Source organism: Coloeus monedula (genome assembly GCF_965178545.1).
Source record: "Coloeus monedula genome assembly, chromosome: Z".
NCBI classification, from domain to species: domain Eukaryota; kingdom Metazoa; phylum Chordata; class Aves; order Passeriformes; family Corvidae; genus Coloeus; species Coloeus monedula.
In genome coordinates this window covers 82,546,391-82,563,568 of record NC_138822.1, presented here as the reverse complement: position 1 = coordinate 82,563,568, position 17,178 = coordinate 82,546,391, and the positions used below count along the sequence as shown (strand labels likewise).

General features: G+C 38.6%; 1 protein-coding gene across 1 annotated transcript in view; it reads right to left on the bottom strand.

The window, feature by feature from the left end:
• The window catches only part of ARK2N (arkadia (RNF111) N-terminal like PKA signaling regulator 2N), a 43,872-nt gene that overhangs the window by 10,695 nt on the left and 15,999 nt on the right, over positions 1-17,178 (bottom strand). The gene's annotated exons all lie outside the window — the stretch shown is intronic.

The following is a 17,178-nucleotide window of genomic DNA, read 5'->3' as shown; positions in this document are numbered from 1 at the left end:
TGTGATGAATGAAAATCACTTATAATTGGAAAATATGCTAGAAACAGAAGAGGCTCAGAAAAAAACCAGGCAAATTCAAGACAAAGATTGATGTGGAAACAGAGAGGATGGATAAATAATGCAATTCTGAGAGGATGTGAGTGTTTTAGCTCAAATGACCTGCCCCAGCTGCAGTTCACTGACTCAGTGTGGATGAAGGTGGCTGGTGCTCCCCCTCCCCAAATGAGAAAATCAAAACTTTCTATGGGCCAAGGCTTCATCCACAGAAATGAGGATGAGAGAGAAACAGAGGCTGGGCCAAAGCTCAGCATCTTTGCAATTCTTTAACTCCAGGGAGGTTCTTTCGAGTTCTGCAGCTGAGCACCTGCAGGACCTTCTGTTATGGGTGTGATACATGGAGGGTACAACTTGTATGGGATAATACAAAATAATAATAAACTAAGAATGTGTTCAGGAAGACAGGACTTTCAGAGTTACAAAATGACTAATGAAATCTTTTAAAATGATAAAGAACAAAATGAAAAGCCTTAGGAAAAACTGGTTTCTTTTCGGAATTTTAAGTGGCTGTTGAAGACAGAAAGAACACGATGAACTAGAAGTTTCAGATTTACTTCTCTGAAAAGCTGTTTTTCTGAGGGTTTTAGAGTGGATTTTGGGTTTTGGGGCTTTTTTGGAGGGGGTGTTTTTTAGTTACTTGGTGCCTGAAATATAGTTCAACTGACTATTTTCAGAAACCTCTATTTTGTGATTAGCAACACAGTTCATCAGAGAGTGACGTTTTGCTTAAGTCGTACTAAAGATCAGTTTTGCAACAAGGTATGAAGAAATTCACAAAATATTTCGGATCAGACCTGCCTCCAAAACAACAATTCCATGAAACAATGTTACATTACAAACTTAAAACAGACCCAACAAAAATAAATGAGTAGTTAAATGCCAATGTATTAAAGACCAAACTGTTCGCAACATGAAACGCTGATGATTATGACTGGAACAGAATTCCTGGTAATTAACTGGAAGGCAATCTTTGTCTTTTTTAAATGCAGTTACAAAATAATGGAATACCGAGTTCAAAATTAAGCTGGCTGATGTTCAGTTAATTATTTGTGACAGCTGATGATTAAATTACATGCAGAAGTTAGGGCTGGACTGAATCATGGGAGGCATGTTTTCTTTCAGTCTTATCATCAGAGTTCAGCGTGAACATATATAATGTGAGCTGTACAAATAAACAGTCGAGTGCAGAAGATACGAGGGTCAAGTACAATATTGACTATTTGACCATTTTTTCAACAGGTTATCTAAGATTTAAGGAGCTCTGGACTTTTCCCTCAGGCCTTTGTTTCTCTCGCTTCTGACTCAGACCTCCAAAAGCAGAAGCGAAATTTGATTTTTAGATAGACGTGTCTACACAAGTAAAATTGTATTTGGACAAAAGGCACCAATAGTCTCAAGTCAAAATTGTACCACTCCTACATGTATAATCATGCAAAAATGTATAATAAATGTATATACATGCAGAGTGATATTCTCATCACCTACCCATAGAAATAACTTGTGTGAAAGTCTTCATCAGTAGGAAATACAAGCATAAACTTGTTATCTGTAGCTCCACTCTTGTATCTTCCACACTTCCAAAGAGCACACCTTATAACTTAGCTTAAATTCAGTATACATCAAAAAGACAAAAATATTTTCAATATAATTTACACACTGTAATTATATTTGTCAGGGTAATAGCCACCAATTTAACAATCTGGAAAAAAGAACCCCAAACAAGCTTCCTATTTAAAAAGCAATCACAGCAGAGGTCTATTTTTGCTTTTCTCAGCCTTGCCTTTCAGGATCAGATCCGGAAATTTGAAAAGGCCCCCAACACCAGGTTTATCCATACCTATCACCAGTAAATGACCAACAAAGCCAAGACAATGGCCACCACACTGCAACAAATCCTCAGATTTCCCATATTTATAAAAGCAGAAATAAGCATAAATGCTTATGTGCGTTAAAAAAAAGTCAACAAAAACCACACAAAACCAAACAACAAAAAAGTTGCAGGCAACAACAACTAGATGAAAGTTGCAGTGAAATCCTATTAAAAAAAAAATCTTATAAAAATCTTCTGTTCCCAAAAGCCTGTTTCCTTTTCAGTGCTGCATGGATGGGACAGGAGTGGTTAAATTTGGAAATAAATAATACTTCCCTAGCCAAGTATGTGATCACCCAGTGATGTGATGCAAAGTGAATGTATGGTACCAAGAAATAAGGACAATTGGCTTCAGCTAGGTAATAAAGTGAAAAAATGCTTTCAGTTGAAAAGATAAAAAGGGTTAACTACAACCATAGGTGTAATTCATCATCTTTTCTTTATAATAGAGACACTACTCGTAATTACTGACTGTAACAGGACTTCACCAGATTAAAAAACAGACATCAAGACAAACCATGCCAGAACCAAGACTTACTGTAGAACAGTTAGGACGTTTCCTGGTCAGTAATTTAAACTATCTACTTTAGAAAAATTACATCTTCTGAGAACCCAAGGTAGCTGGAAAAAGTACATTTCCCTGGTGACAAGCATTAATTCATTTCTAAAGCAACAAATGCTTGAAAAAGGCAAGGCTGAAAGTTAATAAGTACCAGCAGCAAAATACAGCTGTTGACATTTAATGCTGTAAGGGGGGAGGGAAAGCCTGATTTCTTTTTTTCTTCCCCAAAGAATTCAGAGGCAGAGGTCATCACGGGGACAGCATTTCCAAGTGTCCAGTTCTCCCTTAATTTACACAGCTCATCAAAACTAATTCCACTCCGAACAACTGAATCAGGAGACGTGCACAAAAATCCAGGTCTACTCATACCAGTTCTCATTTTAAACTTGCAACACAGAAAATTAAATCATTTTTCATCTGCTACCTGCTCCCTTGCTTTTCTTAGAGCCACATCTCAACACTCAGCAGCCTAACCCATGCTGTAAGAGCCACACTCCCATTATCCCTTACTTCATTATAATGGCAGCACAAGCAAAAAGGGGAACTCAAGCGTAAAATTTCAGCTGTAGGTTAAAAGCAGCCATTCCATAAGAAGCACTGTCCCTTTACACTGCACTGTTTATCCTTGCAAAGGAAACACAATGTATTAGTTGGAAGAACCTGAGTGGAGAATTAAGTCCTTGAAATCTGTGGAGACAGGCTGAGAGAGCTGTGGGTGTTCAGACTCCAGGGAGAGCTCAGAGCCCCTGGCAGGGCCTAAAGGGGCTCCAGGAGAGCTGCACAGGGACTGGGGACAAGGCATGGAGGGACAGGACACAGGGAATGGCTTCCCAGTGCCAGAGGGCAGGGCTGGATGGGATATTGGGAAGGAATTGCTGTCTGAGAGGGTGGGCAGGCCCTGGCCCAGGGTGCCCAGAGCAGCTGTGGCTGCCCCTGGATCCCTGGCAGTGTCCAAGGTCAGGTTGGACAGGGCTTGGAGCAGCCTGGGACAGTGGAAGGTGTCCTGCCCATGGCAAGGGGTGGAATGAGAGGAGCCTTACGGTCTCTTCCCACCCAAACCATTCCGTGAGTGACTACAAGTCATTATTTCTCTTAATCTTTCTTACGTTTAGGCATGCAGAGCTGAGCTCATCACCTAAACTCCCTCCCCAGACAGAGGAAGTTCAGAGTCAGGCAATCTCCACCTGGAAATTGCAGCCTGGAGCATCATGAGCACCATCTTCTCCCCCAGAAAACAGAAAAAGGTTAGATACCACCTTAGAGCAGGCACCTCAATTTTACAGTGCTCAACTTCAGCAAGATGAATTCCAGCCTCAGGGATGGGATTTAAAATTTGCTACGTTTCCTCTACAAGTAAAGGAAAAAAGACTGAAATCTCCAGAGGACTATCCCGATTAAAATAAATCCAAAATTAAAAGCCTAATTTTGGTGGTCTGAATTGCCCTCTGGAGCCATCACTGTCTCTGCAAGGAAGAGACACGGAGTCATATTTCGGTGTGAATATCACTCCAAGCTTTAAGACACACAGAACAGGTACAGTAACAACACCAACAATAATTACAGCACTTTGTTCTTACAAAAAGCTCTCCATTAGTGGATCCTGGAGAGCTCCGAGGTGGTTATTAACCTCCTTTTGTCCACGGGGGAAACTGAGGCAGGCAGCAGCCTGCAGCTTGCTCAAGGCTAAGGAGCAGAGGTGCTGAGCCCAGCTGAGAACAACACTCCCCTCCAATTACTGGGCTATTTTTAACTGGTGAATGTTTGAGGAGTTTAGAAGCAGTGCTCAGGAATGCTTTTGGGAAAGGTGCAAATGCTAAAAAGGCTACACACAGAGCCCCAGGAGACACAGCCTCTGCCAGCCTCACCTTCACCTCTCGGCTGTGAACTTGGCTGTGGGCACTGATGATCCCAGCCTCACTACTCCAAATTGAATTTATTTTTATGTAACAAGAATACTGAGACATTTTAAAATAATGAAAGATTTACAAATGCCCTCACACTTGATGCTTAAATTTAAGAGATAATGCCCATTTACTTCCAGATTACACAAAACATAGAATGGACTTTATTATCTATATAAATTTTAAGATCAGATAGATGGTCCTAATTGAAACAATCGAAACAAAAACAAGTATTTTGTGTGCCAAATCTGAAAAGATTTATCCTAAGTGACTTGCCAAAATAGTGTTACAGTGGACACATCAGTGACTGATCCAAACAGAAAGTACCGATACACAAAACTACAGAGTGAAGTGACAGTCTTTTTGTTTTAGATAAAAAATACAAGCCTGGTATTAATTAAAACATGACCCAGACCTGCCATTTCAAAAGTATGTGCAGCTCAAATGGCACAAACTACCTGAACCCTAAAATGACTCCCAAAAGGGAGTGGGGGGCTGGAGATCTCTGCTTTTTTATGTTGTTTAGCAACATGAAACACTTCATTGCTATTTAGATTTATTTATTTATTCCAGGTTACAGTAGTTACACTTCAAAATTTACAGGGTTAAGCAAATAATACATTGTAAATACAATAAAAAACAATAGCAGTGTAACAACATTCTCTCTAAAATCATAAAGTGAACTTTATCAGTGAATCCACTTCCTGACATTTTCCTTCATTTCACACAGTAAAGCTTTTCTGTTTGGTGTTTTTTTTAAACCATAATTATAAAATTAAATCAAAACAACATGATCAAATTATTATCTGTTCTCAGACTGGATACTTTTTAATATATCACATGAAAAGAAATCTCAAAAATTCAAGTCTTGCTGAACAACATTCATTCTTTCAGGCTTTTTGATGACTAGATGGAAAATATCTTGGATTTAATTTACCAAAAGATGAATGAAGATAATAAAGCATTTTTCATTGTGCGTTAAGCAAAGGCACATGGAATATGGCTGTGGATTGAGAATACCGGGAAGTGGCATCCACTTTGTATCACATTGTAGGAGTTATTTTCTGTGATGCTGCCTAAAAATGCAGTAATTATGGTAGCAGATATATCAACCAGATCTCTTCCCCAGTTTTACTTTGAGAAGTGTCTCAGGAGGGTTTTGGAAACCATCACACCCTCACATAGCCACGGCAGTTAAAAAAGGTAAGTAATTCCCTGTGTTAACGCAACTTCCATTAGGAAAAGGCAGCAAACACGCACCCCTGCAGAAAACATTCCACTTCTCCAAGCACAAACCGCCCCTTCCCGCAGGACTGATGCAGCCTGTGATGGTCCACACTAATCCCCTGCTCCACTGCTCTGCACTTGAAATCCCTCCTAACTTAGTAAGACCATTTTCCCATGTGCCTTCATTTCGCTGATCTAACACCACAAGACTAATAAAATTTGTGAAAAACACCAATTTTTGCAAGGTACTGTCCATCTCTATCAATCAGCCTGGTTATTCTGGCTTCTACAGTACAAATCACACAGTGCTTTTGTTCTAACATGTGTAACTGCAGTAGTCACAGTGCAGACCCCCATTACTTTAAAAACATCTACTCAACTGGCCTGAATTACACACCCTCATCAGGAAAAAGATTCCCCTCAAGGTCAGCTGAAGGATTTTGTGGACAAAAAACTGCAGAGTAAGTTCAATTTTTATTGAGATTAAATGCTAGCCCCACTAAAATCAGTAGAAAATTTCTACTACTATCAGTGGGGCTAGGGTTTAATTTCTTAATGCCCTTGAAATATTATAAATTTATTATAAATTTATCCACATACACTATGTGGATACAGAAAGAGACAAAACATATTAAGAGAAATCAGTGATAATAAACATGTTTCAATTTGTAACATAACTGCCAAATACAATCCCGTTTCATTGAATTTAAGATTGTTTTCCAGTCTTTACCCTAGCAGCTCAGATAAAATAACCCAACAATCCTGCACAAACAGTAAAAGACATTGATCTTAAAAAAATAGATGTGTATTTCTGCCTGAATTATTTTGTTCTAGTACTGTTAAAAATGATACTGAAAGTTTTGCATTTTGTCTTTTTTGTTCTCCCTGCACTGTTATTTTTGCAATAGAAAATCTGAAAAAATTGCCTTGAGTTTGGTTTATGTTGCATGTTAATTTTTTTTTCTAAATAAAACCTGACCATTCAGATGTTTCTTCCTAAAGACCTTCCTTAGAAAACCCACTGAAAGGAACACGAATGCCTTGGGAAGAACCCACAGCCAAGCCTGCAAAAACACTGCACACTGAAGCCCCTGGACTTCCAAGGATTCCTAAAAAGGGACTGATTCTAGGAGGAAATCCTTTTACTGAAATGTCAGTTTGACATTTAGTGAAATTTAAACTGAGCCTTTACATAAAGGCTTACTTCTTTTGCGCTTGCACAAAAAATGTGAACCAAGTCGCTGTGTTTCACTTGCTGCTAAATCCCAACTCCAGGGCTGTACAGGTGCTCCACTGCTCCTATGCTGGAACAGCTGCCGTTTTAAAAACATTTAATTAAATATATAAAATGATGATGTAGGAGCCTGAACCAGAGGAGCTGTGGCTGCCCCATCCCTGGAAGTGTCCAAGGCCAGGTTGGATGCGGCTTGGAGCAACCTGGGGTAGTGGAAAGTGTCCCTGCCCATGACAGGGGTGGGACTGGATGGGCTTTAAGGTCCCTTCCCAACCCAAAATTCCATTATTCTATGAACAGGTCAGTTAGGTTTACACTGGCACCATCATCCCTGGAATTACACCACTCTAAACCAGCTCACCTGACTCAATGCATCTGACCTTTCCAAACCATAAGTAAAATTCCTTAAAGGAACTAAAATGTTTCTTTACACCATTCTGAAGTATAAATCCTGGGGCAATTAGAGAAACTCTAAATTACCTGTGGTTCTCCATGTCTGTGCAAAACTCCTGTTGAGTTCTCCCCTACTTGTTAATTTTGGTGGTTTTGAAGTACTTTGATGAGATGTGAGCATAAACATACATTCAAAATGTAATTCAGGGTTGGAAAGCAGATGAGTTTCCTTCTGATAGCCCTAAAGTAGTCTTAGATAAGTCAGACTGTTTCCATGAGATTCAGAATGGGTAAGATAAAAATTTATGTTAAAATTTCATCTGAAGAAATTTTAACTCCCTGAGGGTTTCTAGTCGAAGCCCTTTGAAAATAAGAGCTTATAATGGAAATCATGACAAACTCAACTGCAGCCATGTCATAAAAATATAGTGAAAATATTCCCAGGAGGAAAAAAAAATAAAATCTGAAACTATGTATTGAGAACCTGTTTTCTCAAAGAGATTCCGAAGACTGTCACACACAGCTAAAACACAGACTCATCATTAGTTTTGGTATCTGGAGGTTGGTTCCTTCAGGGCTCTGCACCTCCTGGACTCAGAATACAGATCAAGAAGCAATTGGCCAGTCCTTCATCGGGCAGGTTACACTACACCTGAACAGAAAGGTGGGGTTCCCCTCTCAGCTTCAGCCCAAACATACTTCCCCACGTGGAAAACCAGCTCATGGAGCAGATACCCAGCTGTGCACATCAGAGCACACTTTTCACTTCAAAGGAGATGGTTTGTGACACAGCTGAAGATTTGGCTCTGGTTTTGAGCCAAGAGAAGGAGTGACCAAAGGAAAACATTTACAAAACAATTTACAACCACTGACCTTGCACAAGTGTTTTCAGCCTTCAACTAGGTAGCTTTCGTGGGGAAATTAAGTTAAAATTACATCTAATAGGAACTATTCCCTCCACCTTCTGGGAGCCTTGAGATAATTTTATCCTAGAAAGAGTACAGCTTTAAAGTCTATATGCTCAACTTCTGTCATCCTCTGCTTGCTCTTTTATGTTCACAGCTGCTTGCGTTGAAAATAACAATTAGCAGTGATGGATAAAAATAAAAGATTTAAATTTTGGCCTCCAGTAACCAAACCCAAATTTTTATCTATTCATACACTGAATTATTTCAATATTTTTTCTTTTTTTTTTTTTTTTTTCTTTTTTAAAGACTACGTTACCAAGACATTGAAAATTGGCAGAAATTTCACTGGCTACAAACCCAATAAAGTTGTTATCCATTTATGAGATATGTATGTAAAGATGTTTCAATCTGAGAGATAAGTAAGTTCAACTGAACTCTTTACACAATTTATTCTGAAATACCTAATTGTTCCATTTATACTATTTTACAAAAAAGACTATGGGCATGCTTACAGACATACAGACATTAAAATAAACCAGTCAGTGCAAAAAGCTGCTTCTGCATGCAGGGGAAGATTCATAAAGTTGTCATGCTTTAAAATATTCTGCTCTTATCATCATCATAAAGATATTTTTATATATATATTTATATATATATATATATATATAAAATCTATGAACACCAGAAGGATCCATTTTGGTAGGGGTTTTTTTATCAGCAAATACTCCTCCCTGAAAAATTTTTTTAAACAGATGAAGACAAATTTTTAGATTGCAATCAAACATAGAACAACTAGTTTAACTTTTACCTGAAATGCACACTATTTCAGACAAGGGAGTTTTCTAACAAGTTAATATCAAAATCTTGGTATCAAAATTACACATGAAGGTGATCTGAAAAGACTTTATCCCAGTATTTAAAAATTATCTCCTGCATAGTCTTTCAAACAGTTACTCTGAAAATAACACAGGTCTCTAACCTGATTTTTATTTAATGAAGGCATCATATACTTAAAAAAAGTCAGTCTAGGACAAGAATAATGTTAAAATACCAGTGTCGATATTATACCGATAACAAAAAGTATTTCTTGAGTTCCTGTTACAGGTTTGATCCAACCTGTCATACAAATTGATGGAAAAACTCCCACTGACTTCTGGGAGGGTAAAAAAAAGCCTGACCAACAGAAGATACTGCGGTTACTCCCAACAGGAGGAAAAGAACTCAAAATAGTTAGGAAAAACAGTGACTGTGATTTAAAAGGCAGAGTAACTGAACTAAAGGAGACCTAAGTGTTTTCTTTACTTAAACTGCACTTTCGTTTTCCATTGTAAAAATTTTGATTTAATTTTCATTAGAAACTTTTATTAAGTTCTACCTGATGACAACTATACATTTTTTTGGTAGCTACAGAGAAGTTACTTCACATGAAGGAAGGCCTTATTGGAGAGGTGACCAAAAAATCCCTGTGTGTAGCAATAGTAAGAAGAATTAAATATTTCTAATATATTATTTAAATTAATCCTACTTTAAACATCACAGTTTCAAGCCTGCCTATTCAGGATAACTATTAGTATAAAAAAAGAATCCGCGAAACAGCAAATTCTTGCATTATTCAAATGAATCTGATGTTGTGGCATTCCCCATCACAAGTAAAGAATGATTCCAGTGGTGTTCACACGCAGTCTGGTCTGACCCAGGCCGGCAGCTGTCAGACCACCACGGTGTTCACTTATCAAGCCTTCCTTTAAATTCCTGTGCCGAGGCCCAACCCATCCCCTGATGGCTGCTTATCTGAGGGCAGAGAGGGCTGTTTTTATTCCAGCATGAAGGATGTGCTGGGCCGTATTTACAGGAGGAAGCAGCGGCTGCTCTGTGTGCACAGGTTGGGGTGACTCATCTCACCCAAAAGTTATCTCTTGGGGACCGCTGATAAGCGAGGTTTGGCACAACTCATGGGAGAGAAAGACAGTGCCAGGAGGCATCCTCAGTGAAAGCTTATCTCTTCCCACTGAGACCCAGGGAACAGCAAAGCAGACACCTGGAATTAGTGGAGATGACTTGCACCCAAACCAAACACAAGCAGACGTGTGTGCATGTGCCTGTGTGTGCACACGGGGTGAGACAGCTGCTTCCATAAATATGCCACATGCAACACAGCAGTGACACTGATAAAAACCCTGGACAGGGAATGAACTGCCAAATGGGAGACCAAAAAGGAATGAAATCCACTGTGCACGCTTGTTATAGATAGCTACATTTTTAGGGTGAGCTTATTTATTAGTTCTGCCTAAAAATGAAGAAGGCGTGTTCAAGTTGCAAAACTTGAGAGTGAATGGAGTTAAGGAAATGTCATGGGTCTGTATCTAGTCTGGATCTCTAGGGTGCATTACCTCTTTAAATATAAAACTTATTTCCTTATATAAATGTTTTAACATGCAAAAAGGGCATCTGGATGAATACCCTGAATGCTCCTATTGTGGCAAACACAGCCCTACTGCTTTTGGGGTATCTAGACAAGGATTCTAAGTTCTATTTTCCCGAGTTTGGTGATGAAAGCTTAGGGTGGTTCCCCCCACACACCTTTAAAGGTGTTTAGATGTGTGTACTGGCACATGCAGGTGGGTATACTGTGATTTTTTTTTTTAAACTACATATAGTCACTATAAATTAAGAAAAACAAACAATATCATGGTAATAAAACCCAAAAGAGAAAACAGAACAAACACATACAAAGAGAAAAGCAAACCTCGTTTTTTTAGCATAATCCAAAATAACATCAAGATTGCAAAGATCAGATTGATTTTTTTTTTTTTAGGTTTTTTTTTTTTTTTTTTTTTTAAAGTTTATGATTGATTCAGATCAGGCTCTGCCATATTCCCATTCTCTGGAAAGACAGGTGGAAAATTGTTATTAAAAGTCGCTGGAAACTCTAGCGCGGCATCGGCATTTTGATAGCCCACGTACGAATTAAACGGCTGCTGAGGAAGTACTTGGCTATCAGGCATCTGCACGAAAGCCCCTGACTGTGTGGTAGGGGGGATTCTTTGGCCAACTAGTTGGATTTTAGGTTCCCTGGGCTCCAGTTGTTGCTTGCTTTCTTCGTCCGTGTCAAGACGGGTTAGCTTTTCTATCCACACGCGAAATTTCTCCTCTGTCTGCCTCTGCATCTCGGCAAAGCAGTTCATGGCCTCTTCCAGGACATTGCCTATGCAGTTCCTATCCCACACGGTGCCCCTGTCAAGCAATCCTGGAATTTCCCTGGTCGCTCCTCCAGATCCCCCAGCACGACTGAAGCCAGCTTTAAAGACATTGAGGCCATTTGATAAGACATCATTAAATAAGAACATAATATCGTTTATTAAGGCATTTTAACTCAGGAAAACAACGTTTCTAATTCTGCCCCTTGGATACAACAATGGGAGAGGAATTAGCATATATTAACCAACAATATTACTGTTATAATGACATTTTAGACCCACTGAGGTTATAATAGAAATTTTGGCTTCGAAATTATTTTTGTTCTAGAAGTCTCAGACAATTCTGTCACAAAGGTCTCTTTTTTTACCAAATTACTCCAGTTCCCTTGCAATTTCTGTTTTGAATTCAACTGAAGGTGTCAAAACCACTATACAATAACACGTTTAGTTCTATTAAGCTGCAATCCAAAAGGCTATTTTTTAACTGACAAACCTGAATAATTACGTGCATTTTACTTACACACTTGGACCCTTTTATAAACAGGCTGTTAAACACAGGTGGAATTGGCCCAAAGCTCATGGCCTGATTTTGGGAACCACACAGAACGCTGATGAGGAGAACACACAACACAAACACACAGACATGGAGGGGTTACGTGAGTGCTGTGCTGACACAGGAGGGGAGAGCATCCTCTGGCCAGGCGTGATGGACACAGCTCCAAACTCATGCCACGGAGCCCTGACCAGCCTCACACCAGCCAGGACCCTGCCCTGAGCCACCATTCCTACAGTCAGTCCCAGACAAAGCAGAAAACAGGGAATGGTTGGAAGGAAACTGTTCTGCTTCCTGCTATCCATCAAAAGGACAGTGGAAATGACTGGCTTTGGGACTATCAGGAAGAACTTCAGCAGCCAGAAGAGAAAGCCAATCCTCATGGCCTTACTCTACATATCAATAACAAAAGGCAGTGGAATCTATATTTTAAAGTCTAGAGTTCACTCAGGAATCATCTAGGAAGCAATAAACCCCCAAGAAAATGAGGCTCTGTACCCATTTGAGGAATCATGAACAATATGTGCATGCCATCCAAACATACAAACGTTACCTAAGGTAATTCCAAAACAAGACAAGCATCACATTAAACTACACAAAGGTACAGAAGATGATAATTTAATATCTAAATGTGAAACTTGTGGCATCTTCTAGCTTAAGAGTAATAAAAAATACCCTAAGAATGAGAGAAATCATTGCACAACCTAAGTAAATATTTACTAATAAAAACATAAGGCACTAAATCTTTATTGGGATTTCACTGAGTACATGAAATTACAGTATCACTTAAATACTACATTCTTTTTAGGAGCTATTTAAATGAGGTATACACAGATCCTTCAGTAAGAGCTGAACAAAGCCCAGGGTTATTCTCTTATTTCTGAAGAGTAGTTTGTAAGGCTTTCTCACCCATCTGTTTGCCTATCAGACACACCGAAGTTTAGCATTCAAGTCCTCTGCTAAAAATAATTACTTTATAGCAACTAATTTACATCCCTCCAACTGCATGTTAACTACAATTAATTAACTAAAATGGTACCTTTTTTCTAAAACATGGCTCCTTTTGTATATTCAGTAATTTTTTCCTCCCTGAAACAAGTATTTCTTCTGTTCATTTCATTCTAGTACTGAACATCCAGTATGATTCTGTTTATTTGTCTTTAGTCAGGATGTTATCTTAAACTCAAGGAACTAAATTACAATCTTTCTGATTTCCACAGACTTACACGTAAGTTTTAATAAATGCTAAGTTTTAATTGCAAATTAAATAAAACCCTTTGATCGCGGTAAGTGAGACAATCTTCTCAGGTTTCTAAAGTAAAGAATGAACTAGAATGGTCAAAGTTGACAAAATTGTTCTGTAAACTGAATAAAGTATGTATTGAAATATATATTGCCCTGCAATACAAATTTTAAAAGCCATCCTTCACAGAGTATCTCCAATTTACAGTAGCAGCAATATAATGTTCTAAATGCTTCCCATGCAGTTACTATAACATGCCCTATTCAATCTTTTCTTCATTTTAGGGCTGAAAAATCCCAAGCCTAAAAATGCATTTTCACAAATTAAAAATCAGTTGGTCCCTCTTCTGTCTAAAAATTTTAAACTATAGCTTTTTTAATTATGCCAAGTTTAAAGGACAAGAAATTTGAGGTCACATATGGGTTAGAATCAAAGATTCCTCTCTCATTTTCAAGACAACACCTCCTGCAAAACAGCACCTAAGAAACGCCCCAGCACTGTCTTTTTACGGGATCTCTTAAGTACAGTCTAAGTAATAACCAAATCCAAAGTAATTTAATTTAGGAGGTCTGGCAACATAGCAAATTAAGATATGCTTTTTCTTTGTTCTAAACTAGCAATGGTTGGTTCCTCTGTGTTACTCTGCTGCAGACACTTCGAAATTAATATCTTATACCAAATCATTCTTAACAGACTATTTCTTTTTCCTATCAATTAACTACAAAGAATGTCATTCTGAGTTACTTGAACCAAATTCATCCCTTGCAGGTGCTTCACTCAAGATCTATGCACAGTTCTTAGGAGTAAGGAATCTGTGCCTGTCTCTTTGGGTTTACTGCCTATTAAAAAAGTCTTGTCTTTTTCTTAACAAAGTGAGATGCAGCTTTTTCAACATTAACACTCAAACTTTTTAACACATTTTTGTGATAGCCTAAAACATAAGTCACCCCCATTTCAATTCAGATTTTTCTGAGTGGTAGAAAGCACAATGGTGTTAAAAAGCAAATATTTTTGTATAGTATTCAATTTTTTAAAAATCCCTTACTTCTTCCAAAAGAGAAGTGTTCACATAGCAATAGATATTGATTCCCACACTTGCTGTCATCCCAATTTCGTTCAGAGTTAATTTGCAACATCATATGTGAAATTGTTTAAAGGAAAAACTTCCTACTACACCAGGAACTCTAGCAGGATCTCTTTCAGGACTCTTATGCCATGTTTATGTGGTGCTTAAGAACAGCAAAATCCTAAATGCCAACAGAGAAGCTCAGTCATTAAAAGGCAACAAATTGTTCCTCATCTGCAATAATCCAAAAATCACAGCATTCCCTGAAATAAAGAGCCAAAGATTATGACTGCTCACATCAGGAGCACCCTGAAGTTTACACTGAACCTGTATTTTCAGGTGTAAATTAACACCACAGGATGCATTCAGGATACTGTAACTTACACTGTGCTGAGCTCCCGTGCAGCTCACAGTACTTGTATTGAAGTATGACCAGTAAAATCTCGACTCCTCAGTCCTTCTTGAGGAGAGAACCAAGCCTGCCACTATTTTAATCCACAGTACCTTTAAGTTCAGCAGAAAGACCAGACTCTCTTGTAGAACAGCTCTGTCTGCAACTTCATGGTATTTTCATGTATTTCACTGAACATTTTCTTTACCTTACAAATTTAGCCAAACATATTTCTGAGCCAGTGATGTGTATGGTTTTAAAAAAGGTAACTGCACTATTTAAATGGAAGTTTTACTAACACAATATGAAAGGCTACTGTATTCTCAAATGTGGCAATTTCATTTTTCAGACCACACACAAACAAACTGTCTGCTGCAACACTACCTGTGTTGACAGCTTAAGAGTCTGTGTAATTTTTGTCATGAGGGCCAAATTAACTGTTGCTAAAAATTTTAAAGCACCTCTGTTGGCAAAGCTGTTTTTCAGGCAACAGAAGGATAAAAATGAAAATTATATTAAAATAAGTGATGTTGAGTAAGTACTCAAGACTGCAGCTGAATGTCCAAACACACACTAACAGGAACACATGCTGCCTGTAAAAAATTCTTCTCCATCAATGTGTACAGATAACTCTTTTAAAAGTAAAGGCAAAAGTTTTTCATGCTTGTGTCCTGACACTGAAGTCAAACCTTTCAGCTTTCAACTGTGTGCTGAGAACACTCACGGCCTCAAATTCCAATAACACTTTTTGATACCCTGCATTGTTTTCTATTTACACATTTACTCCCTCAATTTTGAGGCTATTCACAGTCTTTCGCTAAGTGCACTGAAATGGATTTCTAGCCAGAAAAAGGAACTGAGTCCTTTGCCAGCTCCAGGCAGAGGGATGGCAGATGGCCTGGGAACCCACCACTGTGACGGAGCGCTGTGCGTCCGACCAGACTCGCAGCTCCACCGCAGCTCTAAAAACCACAACGTCTCCTTCCCCCACAAGCAGCACAGGATGCGTTTTTTGGACACATCCTTATCTCTACAGAGGGTATTTTTCTCTTGCCCTTGGAATGCGTTTCCCACAAGGTAAAGCCATTTCTATTTAAAGGAAAACCACAGCGTGGCAGGTACGCGTCACACCCCGTCGCACCAAGGGGGCAGCTCAAAGCTTTTAACGTCTTAAGCAGAACCCAACACCAAGCAGATGACACATGCTATAAAATTAGAATAAATGGTTAATGTCCCTCCCTCAGGATGGTCTGTGCACTCTTGCACTGCAAGTAAAGCTGAGCCTTGGTGTAATCATCGCCAATAGTCCAGCTCTTCATGCAATGGGATTCCTTCACCACAAGAATCTCGTGGTCAAGACCAAGAGTCAAATACAGAAGAGCCCAGTGACACACAAAAAATACCCTGGAGTGGCTTCAGATCCCCACAACGGCCCTCAGAAACCTAAGCAGACCTGAAAATACCATGTGGTGCCGTTCTGGGTCACAAGGTACTTTTATGACTTAAAAAAAGAATGTAACCTGAGGGATTTATTCTGTGTGTTTTGGGGTTTTTTCAGAGGTGGGGAAGAACCGGTCCCAAAAATCAATGAAACAGTCTTCTTCAACAGGCTTTAAATCAGACTTAAATAGCCCAAAGTGTAAATATTATAAATAAAAAGGCAAAACTACGAAAGCTACAAGACTAACTACTGAATTGGTAAAAATAATTTTAGATCTCTATTAAAAGTTTACTACACAATAATTACAGGAGGATATTATGCCTTTTCCAGACATTCTAATAATAAACATTTACTTCCTTTGTGCAACCTGCTTCCTAGCAGGTGTGGGAAAAATGCCAGTTTTCGTGGTGAAAGCATCATCCACCATAATCAACTCAGTTAAATCAGTTATTTGTAAAATCTGCTGCAATATTTTACATAATTTGTCTAGAAAGTATTAGTTCAGCAACTTATTATGTTCTTCCCCTATGTAAGATGTTGTTTTTCTCAAAAAGAAAAAACTTCTAGCACAACAGGCAAAAAGGCATGTAACCCAGTAAAAATTGGCAAGCCAAAAAGTTTATTTTTACGTATTTTTATTTTTATGGATTTTATTTCCGATTGCCATATGATGATGGTTCTATGGTATAATATGCTGCAAGAGTAATTCACACAAAGTCCTGTCCACAGCGCTTGGGCTAATAAAATAACAAAGACTCAGCAGACAAAAACCTTGAAGAATTCAACTTTCTTTTGCTAATAAAATGACACTAATAAAATGACAAGAAGGCCCCTATAATTTGCTGCCTCCCATCTTAACATAGATGTGTCAGCAAGTTAGAAGTGTAGAAATTATTGATCCTTATGACATAGGAAAACAGTAACAACTTTGTCTAAAATGTTGAAAATTTAGGTGTGAATATAGCTTGGGCACCTGTGTAATTGCATTTTGTATCCTAAAATAGGTGACCAGCTGCAATCTGAAAGAACTTAGAATAAGGCTAAGCAGGTTTGTCATGCACTGACATGTTGAGCTGAAAGCACAGAATAAGTGCAATAATGGCCAGGGCCTTACTGTTATACAGGCAAGAGGTGT